Below are 12661 nucleotides of genomic sequence, written 5' to 3'. Positions count from 1 at the left end.
AGCTGTTTGGCTGCAACACAAGTTTCCGTGGTCTTCCTGCAGGAACGAGGCTCTCGGGCCTGTGGTGCTACACAACAATTTCAGGATCTCATGAAATCACCTTCGTGAAGCACTTGCAGATGTACCCGCAAATGACAGGTACCTCCCCCACCACTTGACACCAAGGGGTGGGCCACTGTCTGGCCACAGCTTCTCTTTCCAGACACTCCTTTTGTTGCGCTCCTTGGCCGGGTCTCATTACCCCACCACCCGGGCCACCTCACTCCTCCTGCTATGTCTTAAGATACCTTCTTCTTCTTACCCTTCCTGCTTCCCATGGCCTGGCAAATCCTGCCTCACCTTCAGGGCCTCGTTCAAGCCCCAGTGCCTCTAGGAAGCCCATCTGGATTGCCACATTTCTGAGTGCACCCCACAATCAGCTACCAAAGCAAACAGCCCCTCTCCTTTTTCTAATGGGTTCCAAGGCTCATAATAATAATATATACCGATGTGTGTACAACATATGTAATTTGTACAAGAACTGCTTTCTTCCCTTATGACTTCACGTGTTCTTATCCACTAAATGTGCAACCGCCAATGTCTTCACATCGCACAGAACACCAGGTCTAGATTGGTGCCAGGGACTGTGAAGACCAGGAGGAAGGAGAAGGAAAGCTGACCATGTCTCCGTCCTTGGTGGTGTCACATCACTGCAGTGCTTTATGTTGACCATAGAAAGTAATGGAGTCAGTCCTTCCGCGAATGTCCAACTATTCCTCTCCAATAGAACCCCAGAGATGAAAGGGTTAGCTTATTCAAGCAGTTGTGGCATCTTGTAACACTGGAAAACGGCTAGCCTCTGTATGTCAAACACAGAAAACCATTCACTGCATGTACACTTCTGTTTTCTGCTTTTGTTCTGATCATGGCTGCTTCCAGTAGACCTACAGCTCTTTAGGGGCTGGGATGTCAGCTGGCTCAGGGTCTGTCCCCACCGTGGACCCAGGAGTCCTGAGGTAGTACATGTTCCATACACTCTGGTTGAACTTCTCTTTCGTTGCTGCTACAAAAGGGGACTTAGAAAAATGACCACTGTGGTCCTTCCTAGCGGAAGTGATGAAAATGTAGGGATGCATTGCAATTTGTATGCAAGTATCTGTGGCTTAAAGCTAACTTTATCACAGGGAGATATTGACGGGGCCTGAAAAATAATGACCCAGCTCATTAATGGTGAATTACAGCAGGGTTCTTGGAGAAGTCCTGAGGACCTTGTCATTCCGAGCATAAATAAGAAATGGGAGTGGTTGATTAGCCTGGTGTCAGGCTCGCAGCTTCTGCTCCAGGAGGTAGACAGAGAGATAATATTCCCTTGTCTCCTATCTATGACTTTGAGGCTTTGAGGTCACTGGGCATAGGACCGGATGTGTGATCCCAGACAAAGCACCACTTCTTAGTTCAGAAGTAAAATAAATGGGGTAAAAAGAGTCCGTGATTTGGAGGCCAAGAGACTTACCTCTTAGACTAAGGGTTCAACTTCGGGCAGGTTACTTAACCTTTGGGCTGCTCAGTTTCCTCTTCTGGAAAAGGGAGATAAAAATGCTTACCACATAGGGTTGGGTGAAGTGAATGAAGAGTTTGTTTAAATGCTCCTAGGGAATAACAGGTGCTTAAGAAATGTTAGTCCACACTCCAAAGGCACCACTGGCATCAGCACACCCATGATAAAATTTCTATGATTTTGAGGATCCCTCAAATATTTGTAAAGACAAACTGCATTCTAAACAAATCACTGGCTAGCTCTCCTTAAAATTGGATGGTTGATGCTTTAGTCACGGGATTTTTAAAGAGCTGATGGAGTCCAATGTGGAGAAGACTCAAAAAGAAGCCCACCCCTTCCAGGAAGGTTTCCCTTACTAGTCCAGACTACCCTGAACTCTCCCTCCCTCCATTTTCTTATCTGTTTGTATTACTTTTGTGTCTTCAGCTTTTAGTGAGTTCTTCTACTACCTGTGGCCTTGGCCCAGTCACTGAAACTCTTAGCCTCAGTATACACATCTGTAAAATGGGGATAGCAATATTTACTCCTTTGTTGTGAGAATCAAAAGTGATTATAGGTTTACTAGAAAAGCCCGACATGCAGGTATAGTAGTTACTCCCAAAGTGCCCTAATCCACAGGATTCCTGCCCTAGCTCTATGACCTTCTCTGTTCTTCTTATCCAATGTTCTAGACAAATTTTCACACTCCGCTGTCCTCTAAACGTCTCTTGTACATGTGAGATTCCTCTTCTGTGTTGTTGCTCCTTTCCCTACTCTGTACTTTCCTATTTTATTAGACGTCACTTGAACCTCTTGGAACCAGCTCAATCTGCCCTCAGTGCAGAAAGAGTCACCTTTACCACTCTGTCACCACTCTGTCTTCATGGACTCCCAGCAGGCACTACTCCTCCTGCAAGGATGCAGGGGTGAGAGGTGAGGGGTGGGGTGTTAAACTTGGAGAAGGGAAACCTCATGGGGCACAACAGGTGACAGATAATAAGAAGCTCTCCTTAAGTATCAACCGTGTGGCAAGATGATCTGACAAGAGCTTTATAAAGAGTGTCTGTCATTTTCACAAGTCAATGCTAAAACTCCAATTTGCCAAAGAGGAAGGAGAAGCTCAAAGTTGAAGTAACTTGCCTCTTCAAGACCATGGCGACATGGAGCCAGCTTTTGACCCCAGGTGTGTCTGGCTCTAGATGAGCTGCACGAAGCAGGACAAAAGGTGTTGGGTGGGCATTACAAGAAGGCACCGCCTGATTCCACAGAAGGGTGGTCTCCCTAACAATGAGATCTGCTCCCTGCAGGATGGGTGGCGCCTTTCAGGGTAGTCAGTTGTGCAAGCAGGAGTTGGAACCCATTGGCAGGAGCTGCTGTAGAGGAGATTCTGGACTCTTGCAATCATAAAGTTAAATGAAATCAAAACCCTCTCTTTTCTCTTCTGGCCCTGCCTGCTTACAGAATAGCATTTTCTCTCTGATGGATGCCCAGAGCCGGCTACCTGTGGCTGATACTTGCTACCACCCTCATTCAGCCACTGTCTCCACAATAAATGCCTGAAGTTAATGGACAAGCACCTAATATGGTTGTTTTCCCAGCACCTCACTTCCAGGACCTCGGGCCGGACTCACGGAAAAAAGGTGCTGTGAAACCAGTGGCTCTGAAACTCCTGCACTCAGGCCTTGAACACCCACCAGAGTGGGACCTGGGAGGCCCTGCCTACCTGAGAGCTCCATCTCCGGAAGGGTCCCCGAAAGACAGGCCCCACAAGGGGAGGCTTTGGCGGGCCTGATTGCATGACAAACACCACACATATTGAAACACTCTGGCAGTTTCCCGGTGCCCCCAGTCAGAGACTGACCCTTGTGACCTCAAACATCTTATTAAAGCTCCCAGAGCCCCTTGTCTCTGTGAGGGAGAGAAGGAAGCAACTCCTGGACCCATTCTCTTCCCTAATTCATTCAAGTAAGCCCGGCTGAGTGGGGCCTGGGCCTTTGATGTTAAAGGCCCCTAATTGGAAGGAAGTGAAGTGTTAGCCTGTCAGCCTTTTAGTCTCTCATCAAATACTTTAAGAGGTATCCGCACAGTGCAGTTCTCACACTGGTGCCGAGAAAGCCCGGAGTGGACTGCTTTTTGTTAAAATGTTTAAACTTTGCATCTGTCTAACAGAAAGTTCCGTACAGATGTCACAGCTCCCGGTGGGCTCTCCCTCTCCCCCGCCCCCTCCTGCCTCTGGTCTGGGGAGGACTCTGTTGCTGGGCCCACAGTGCGGCCCACCAGCCAGCCCTGAGCCCACGGGAGAGGAAGGTGGCGGCAGGAGCTAATTACTGACCCCAGACACAGCCCTGGGAGCTCCTGGTTGGGGCCTCCCTCTGCTGAGCCCCTTTGATCTCCCTGTTTGGAATTGTGTCACTCCCCAGGAATGCTGCTCCCCAACCCCCATCTCAGAATCCCAGAGTGTTCCAGCTAGAAGAGACTTCAGTAACCCTTTAGTCTCACCTCTTCCTGTTACAGCCCCGCATCCAAGCCCAGAAAGGGAAAGTGACTGGCCCAGTGTCATTCAGGGAGCTTGTGGCAGAGCTGGGTTCATTGTCACCCAGGGCCTCTGGCCCCCAGGACCGTTGGATTCTGTGTAGACCTCAGGGCTTCTCTTTAGGAAGAGGCCAGTGACTGGCGCAGTTGAGTTTGAGCAAATGGATTTATACGTAAGGGGATTAAGCATGCTTGAGTAGTGGACCACAGCCTCAATGAAGCCATGCCAGGGGGCAGATGGGTGCTTGAGGGTGAAAGGGAGAGAAACGGTTCTTCACTCTCATTGGAAGCTGGGCATGCTCAGATGGACCCCAGCCCATGCGGCAACACCAGAGAGAAAAAGAAAGAGGGAAGGAAGGGAGTGGCAGAGGAGGAGAGAGAGCATGTGACAGCAATGGGCTGTGGGGAGGGGTAGGAGGCAAAGATCCCGCAAAGACAGGTGGAGAAAAGGAGCAGGGCACGCCTGGGTCTGGAAAGCGGAAGTGGTTGCCTTTCTCCAGGATGCACAGGGTGAGAGCTGCAGTGGGCAGGAGGGCTTCCACCGTCAGGCACTGGCCACGCAGGACTCTGCCAGCCCTCAGACCAGCATCCCAGATGCCAGTTCCTGTCCCAGGATGTGGATGCAAGAGGAGGGGTTGCCAGGCTGAGTCAGACTGAATGAGAACTGCTTCTATAAATTGATTTTACGAATACAGGAAGTTTCCACGGACCTTTTGTGGTTGATGAAGAGGGCAGCAAAATTCCTGCCTCATGGAGCTTTTGAGGACCCCTGCAAGGGCCACTGTGATGTAGTAAAAGCATTGAATATCTAATAAATACCAAATCAATGGAATTTCCTAACCCTTATTTTGATTCTCTGCAGTTGCATAGTAGACAATGGGCTCTAGTAAGACCCAGTCAGAAGTCTAAGTTAGAATATGAGACATAAAAATTTGAAGCAATACAATTTGGCGCAATTCCATCCTGGTCCTAAGGTCCCCCTTCAGTGACCTTTCCATTTATACATGTAAATATGGCTTGGGGGCTGTGCTTTCAGGGAATTCATTTATTTATTCAAAACATACTCACCGTACTCCCATTATCGGCTAGGATGGCGTCTCTCATATACCATTTTCTCTCAGTGTACTTTTATGTCATTAATGTCTACAGAGAAAGGGAAGAGCTGATGTTCTCTCTAAGAGTAGAAACTAGAAGTGGAAAAGCAAGGCTGTTATCTTCTCCAGGGACCTTCTGATCGATGCTGGTCACGCCTGCCTGCCTGCCTCCACCTGACTGAACGTAGTTTCCATTTCAGGTGCCGTCTCTGTCCTGCTTCACCTGCGCTTCACTCACCAACCAGGTAGCATATGTAGTGAGTCATGAGTCTGACCCCATTCCAGCCTTGGACGGTGGAACAGACTGACGCTAAAATAGACGACTAAGGTCAATGTCAGCTCACACCAGGAAAGCTTTCAAATAGGCTCACCGCATTGGAAAACCCAGGGCTTGAGAGCAGACCTGAAATCTGCCACACTTGTGTTTGAAATCTTGACAGACGAAGGGTTTGAGAAGAAGCCAGAGAAGACCAAGTGTCCCTTGAGTGAGAGATCTAAGCAGGCAGCATTGTCTGACCAGGGAGCAGGCCCCAGACCCGTCCAGGAGATCTTTCAATCTGATCTATGGTCACCTTTGGAAAAACGATGACATCTTCATGAAGAAATTCCTGGAGCAAAGCTCCTGTTCGTGAAGATTGCCTGGGCACAGATGGGCTTGGAGAAGGCCTACCTCAGAGGCCAAAGCCCTGGCTAGGGACAAAGGGACCCAGGCTAGTGTCCTAACACACCCAACATGAGTTTCTAAGTTCCTTACACACTTTGAGCATTTAGAAAATGAAGTTATTAGACCAGATGAGCTTTAAGATCTGTTCCAGGGTGAATGTTTCATGATATTATGAGAGCACCAGAACACATGGAATCGTTTAATTATCATTACTAAATATAATAGTCCCCAGGTTGCCAAGTATTTGAATAAAAATGGGGGGAAAGAAAGCCCCATTGCTCAAGCCTGTTTTTATAAAGTTCCATGGCATTTTCAGATTAGTTCCGTCTTCTCTGACTATTCCATGTCAGTATAACCTACCTCTACATTGATTCCTTCTGATGACCCTGTGAAGTTGGTGTCATCACCACTTTTGCCAGGTGAGGAAATCCAGGCTGGGAAGAAAGTGCTCAGCCCCCAATCTCACAGCCAGACACCACGAGGGCTGGAGCCCAGAGTCCTGACCACGGCACCGCAGTGCAGGTCCAGCCCCAGTTCTTGACTGCAGCCCCACGGGTGCTTTAGCGTGGGAGCTGGGGAGAGCTGTGTCTTCACCATCGGCCAGAGTTTTCACTTTTCTTCTGGCCTTTGATGTTCTAAACAAAGCTCAGAGATATTCTCTTTTCTTCAAGGTGACACATAGTAACTGTGGGGGGATTCGGCTCCTTTTCTTGGAGTTTTGATTCCACGGAAATACTTTAATCTCACGGAATCAATTCATTAGTAGCTTCTAAGACTTTAATCAAGTAAAATTTTTGTGCTAAGGCAAGACCAAACAAACTATTTTAAAATAAAAAAGAACCATTTCTAATCAAGTTGACTCCCACTTACAGCACTGTAGCTAGGAATCTTCTTTGGTCCTTCTCGAATTGTCTAATTAATGCAATATTAAATTGACACCACGCAACTGGGAGCTGAATTGTGTGCTAACAGTCTGGGCAAGCTGAGAAGAAGTATAATTTCTGCGAGTAAGCCAGATGGGAGGAGGGTACAGGAAGGGATGTGTGTGCGCTAATTTGCAGTTTGACGGACTCTATAAAAATAAACACTTTAGCAGAAGTCTAAGGAAAGCAAATGTCATCCATTTCGTATCACATAATGCCTACTGGTAGATAGCAAAAACGTGCTCATTTTCCAACTGCATTTTACAATGAGAGTCACATCTAATTAAAGCAGAGAAGTTTGCTTCTTTATACTATCACTGCAATATTGGCTGTTAGATGAAAAGAGACCTGAGTTGAACTAAGAGATGCATTGTGTTGAGAAGCTATGCTCCAAGTTCCTTGTTCTGGGACTGACCAGAGGCCCTGAGGATTGAGCAGGATGCAGCTTGTCATGCAGGCAGATGCAGCACGCCGACTGGAGACATTACCCAGGGGGAAGTACTATTCTGGCCCACCTCCTCCATCGGAGCTTGACTGCCTAGTCTGATGGACAAGAAAGATTCACTGCATCCCATCCCTGGACTCCCAATAGAAGCTTTAGTGGAATCAAAAGTTATAGCTCAGGGCCAGTGAGTATCGCAGCACAGTAAGCGCATATCCCTACTAAAGGTAGACACAGCGGTCCCCCTTCAAGAAAGGACTTGGTGCTCCAACCATTGGGAGCGAGGTAGGTAGACAATCTCCAGCTCTCTTAGGGTCTGAGCACCTGCAGGGAACTCCCTACTATGAAGCCACACCCTTCCAGGGGCAGCCTGAATCAGGGGCTGAGCAGTCCTGTCACCCCAATGGAAAGGGGGGTGCTCTGAGGGAAGATACTTTCACCAGAGATCCAATACTGGATGGTGGAGGCTTTGCCCGGTCTGCATCACAATTCAGCTTCTCCCTTTGCCCAACCCTGCCTCCTTCTCCTTCCTTTCACTGGCATCGATCCCTGATAAACATCTTGCTCTCCAAACTCCCTCTCAGCATCTGCTTCTGGATTACCCTCACTGGGACACTGTATTTCCTGCTTGTTTTGCCCCTGTCTGTTTTCCGCAGGGATTAGCAATAAGATCCTATAAAATAAAGGAGTCCCTGTATTGACTTTCAGGGATATTGGTGAAAGTTGAGATTATTTTGTTGTGTTTGTACCTGAGGACCTCGGTCAGGAACTTTAGTGGATGACCCTTAGTATCTTTTCAGCAATAAGGACCATGACTTTGAGTGGCTGTGCCCCTGTGTAGACCAAACGCATAGAGCAGTCAGTAGGAGCTGAAACACTCAGGAGTTAAACAGGTTGCTCTGAGCAGAAGCTACTGGAGATAAAATCAGATTAATTTATATAGCCCAGGTCACTTGTTTTGAGTGTATTGAATTAAGCCCAAGGGCCAATTCAGGGCTGAAAAGTAGCCTGAGCATTGTGTTTTCAAAAACAAAATCTGTTTTCCTGAGAGGGCAACAGATCTCTAAGATGGAATTGAGCCTCATGACTCCAGAGCAAACTGTTTTAATAGATACAGTCATAGACTGTGGTGCCATATGGCACATATAGTACTAGGCATGCAGGTGAGTTGGGGCGGTGCTGACCTTGAGAGAGAATTACTAAAACCACAAAACGCCCAGCACACTGGAATAGGGATAGCAGCCTGCCCTGGTTGGGATATAAAATGCAACTATCCATCAGAATTTCAACCGGTCACTCCTGGACACTATATCAGGACAAGCTCAGGCCTTCTGTAGAACGTGAGGAGGAAACGTTGAGCCTCAATGTTTACATGAAGCGAATTGTTATTTTGGCATAAACATAGGTCATAATGGAGGCTGAAGTGTCTGAGCTGCCGCTGCTGTGGCAAAGCTTCAGACTCGGGGCGGAGGAAGCACATTAACTCAGAACCTGGCGAAACAGGAATCATTAGAAAACATACTGGCATCTAGTGATTAGAGGAGAGTGGCCCCTAAATTGAAACCAGGAGACAAAACCACTGTGGACTTTTTCTGCAAACCACACGGTAGGATGCAATTTCAGCTGAACTGAAATGAGCAAGACTTAAGCATAGAGGAAGATTAAAGATAACTCATTTAGGGACGTGCCAGTGGCCCTGATTTCATACTTGATGGTCCATTAGAATTCTTGGAAAGTATAAAAGGAGAAATACATTGTTGCCAATTTCCAAAGGGTCATCAGGCAAACACGTTCTGGCCTGCCTTCCCGGTGGCCATTCCGAGAGTGGATCTGTTTTATCAAGGACTCTCCTTAGAATCACAGAATGCTAGAAGGAGGGGAGACTTTGCGATGCTCCCATGTCACATATGAGGAAACTGAAATCTAAAGGGATGGGGCTTGTCCAAGTCCACACAACTCCCTAATACCATGTGGGGAGCAGGCTTTCTACTTTCTAACCCATAGTTAGAGTGATGTTTGCTTTAAGTTTTTGAAGACATCATTTACTGGGTGAAAAACATTTCCTTCTCTTCCTAATTTACTGAGTCTTATCATGAATGGATGTTGAATTTTGCCAAATGATTTTCTGCACCTGTCAAAATGATCGTATAGCGTTTTCCTCTTTTAATCAGTTTTAATGTGGTGAATTATGTTTATGGATTTTCTAAGATTAAACCATTCTTGCATGCCTAGGAAACACTCAACTTAGTTGTGCTCTATTATATTTTTAATACACTGCTGAATTATACTTGTTAATGTTTTCTTTAGTCGTTTTGATTGTATGCTCATGAATGAAATGGTCCTGTAATTCTCCTACTTTGTAGAATGTTGATTTTGGTATTAGGCGTATACTGGTTTTATAGAATAAATTGCGTCATTTGGGGCATAGTCTTTCCTTTTTTAAAAGAGTTAAAACTTCCTTGAAAGATTAGTAGAACTTGCCTGTAAAATCGTTTGGGCTTGGTGTTTTCTTTGTGGGGAAGTTTTAATTGCTGAATCAATTTATTTAATTGTTTTGACTCTTCAACTTACTTTGTCTTTATTTAGTTCTGATAATTTATATTTTTATAAGTATTTGTTAATTTCACCTACATTTTTAAAGTTACAGGCAAATAGTTACAGTATTTCTTCGTCCTATCTAATCTATATCTGTGTTTATGGCCCAAAGTATGTTCCATTTTACATTTATTATTTAATTTGTTCTTTTTCCTGACAAATTTTGTCAGAGGATTGCGTATTTTGCTTTTTACTCCCAACTTTTGGCTTTATCAATCTTTTCTATCCTATCTTTGTATTTTATTTTGTTGATTTCTGCTCCCAATTTTATTATCTCCTCTCTTTGCTTTTCATGATTTTTATACTGTTTTTTATATTTCTTAAGAGAGACACTAAGGCTCCTAATTTTGAGGCTTTCTTTCCCATATTCATGGCTTGCGTTAGAAAATACGTTATTATGTCTCACACAAGCTTTTACATGATTTGTTTTCCTTATCCTTGAGTTCTAAATATTTAAAGACATTAATATGATTTCTTCTCTCTAACACATACGTTATTTAACATTTATATTACAATTTCAAAACTTTTTTTAAACTTATAATTTAATTATTTTGTGTTCAAAGGTCATGGCTTGTGTAATTCCCTTTGAAATTTACTTTATCGAGACTTCCTTTTTTCCTGACCACCTGGTCAGCCTTTCTAAAGGACCTGTGTATAGTTGGAAAAAGTGTCTATTCTCTAATTATTGGAAGAACTTTATATTTCCTCATTACTCAAGATTCTTGACTAAGTTTTTCAGAGTCCTTTTGTCCTTTCTAGTTTTTTTTCTGCTTGTATTATCAATAATCAAGAGGGATGTGTTGAAATTTCCAAACATGATGGGGCATTTGTGCACTTCTCTTAACACGGTGCGTACGGATCACGAGAATCTTCACGAGGGATTTAAACCCTGCCGTACGCAACGTGTTAATATATTTCGTTCCACATACGTTGTGGCTATCTTATTAAATTCAAAAACTTTTAAAGCAGCTATGGGTTCTAAATTAATTGAAATTTTTATTATTATAGTGCCCCTCTCTATCCTTAATAATGTTTTATATCTCAAAATCGACTTTACCTTATTAATGTAGCTAAACCAGCTTTTAGTTAACATTTGTCATATATTTTCCCCATCATTTTACTTTCAACTTTACATTTTAGGTGTGTCTTTTGTAACAGCAGATGCATGGATTTATAAAATCTAGTCTATCTAATTTTGTCTTTCCATTGATGAATTTCATCCACTTACTTTTATTTGAATTATTCATATAAAAGAGCTAGTTTATCCCATTTTAGTAGATTACTTCAGTGTCCCACCTTTTATGACTAAAAATCCTTTATCATGTTAAAAAAATTGATGGCCATGTCAACCTCCATGAGATAAGAATTTAGCAGCCTCTCACCTTTCTTGTTCCCCATCCACACCCACCGTACTGATATTGTCTAAATTTTGAAACTATGGATTAACTATGGATTATTATATTTCTCTTTTGTTTTTTAGTTTTAACTGTTTTCCCCCAGATCACTACTAATTTTACCAAAGTGTTTGATCCCTTTCAATGTGTGCCTTTGTGAAGAAAAACTTCTGAAGCATTGTATGCTAGAGAATATTTTTATCATGCCTTCATATATGAATGACAGTTTGGCTAGAAATTAAATTTTGGATTCTAAGTTCTTTTTCTTCAATACTCTAAAAATACTACTTCATTATCTTCTTGCATCAGTGTTGCTGCACGAAAATCAAATGTCATCTGATTTTTGTTCTTTCATATGTGATCTATATTTTTCCTTTAGAAGTTTTAGAATTTTCTCCTTGAATCTCATTATAACATATCCAGATGTAATCTCTACCCGTCATCTCTTCTCTTTCAATCTGAAGTTTTTCATCTTTTTCTGATCCCGGGAAATTACCTCCATTACTTATTTAAATATTTATTTTTGATGGTTTTAGTTTCTACTGGGCAAAACAGAGTTTTCTAGGTGGGATCAGAAAATAGAGGTAAATTCACTGATAATAATCTTGAGTGTTACCTGTGCTAATAAGCTTAAGGTCCATAAAATTGAGGACCCCCCAACCCACCCCCGATAACCTGTTGGATTTGAGTACCTCTACTAATAAAAGGCAATATCTACTTAAATATGTCCTTTTAAGTTTTTCCGTCTCAGCCATTCATGGTCAGATTTTCCTGACTCAGCCCTCATGACCAACTCTTGCTTCCAACATTCTGCTTCTCCCTGAGTGATCTGTTTGTTAAAAGTACGTATAAAGAAGGTATCAATAGGCTCCTATGAGAGACTGGAGTATTTCCAATGAATAATGCTCCTGGATTTAATGAAATAGTTTGCTTGCTCAAAGACTCTCTTGCTTTTTCCTGGTATAATAAATTAAAATTTTAATTTGTGCATTTCAATAAAGGAAGACGAATTTTAAAACCCCCTTCAGTTTATATTCAGATATCATCATCAGTGTGGACCTTTGGGAAGTTGTGGCATATTGACACAGCCTTGGACTTGGAGGCAGAAAGCTAAGGATAGCTGGAGGTGGGGAGCAGGGTGGTTACTAAGTGACCCCTACGGTCTTTCTGATGCTGAATTTATAACTGTATGAGACCAATTTGACCTTCAATTCTGGCATCCCCATGATCTCATCATGTAAGTTTGTGCAAGAGAATTCTTTTCACTGTGTCCCTGCTTCCCCGTACATACAGGGGATTATTTGGGAAACCTTTACAGTCCTTTCCAGCTCTGAAAAACAAAGTTGGAAGTTGAGTATCTTGCTGTTCTGTAACACTACGGCTTGGTGAAATGCTTATAATAAGCTACAAAGATTCTGAGAGACATTCTTAGAGCCAGAGCAATTACCATCTGCCCCCAAGTTTTATGGGCTGGTCCAGAATAACTTTGGCTTCTCATTGT

The 12661-nt window shown here is 43.7% G+C and overlaps 1 long non-coding RNA gene across 1 annotated transcript in view; it reads left to right on the top strand.

The window, feature by feature from the left end:
• LOC148758966 (uncharacterized) overlaps positions 1-12661 on the top strand; it is a 385483-nt gene that overhangs the window by 273392 nt on the left and 99430 nt on the right. The gene's annotated exons all lie outside the window — the stretch shown is intronic.

Source organism: Rhinolophus sinicus, chromosome 2, assembly GCF_057876585.1.
Source record: "Rhinolophus sinicus isolate RSI-liver-muscle chromosome 2, RSI-T2T, whole genome shotgun sequence".
Classification (NCBI taxonomy): domain Eukaryota; kingdom Metazoa; phylum Chordata; class Mammalia; order Chiroptera; family Rhinolophidae; genus Rhinolophus; species Rhinolophus sinicus.
The sequence above is the reverse complement of the archived record's forward strand: the minus strand, read 5'-3'. Positions and strand labels throughout refer to the sequence as shown.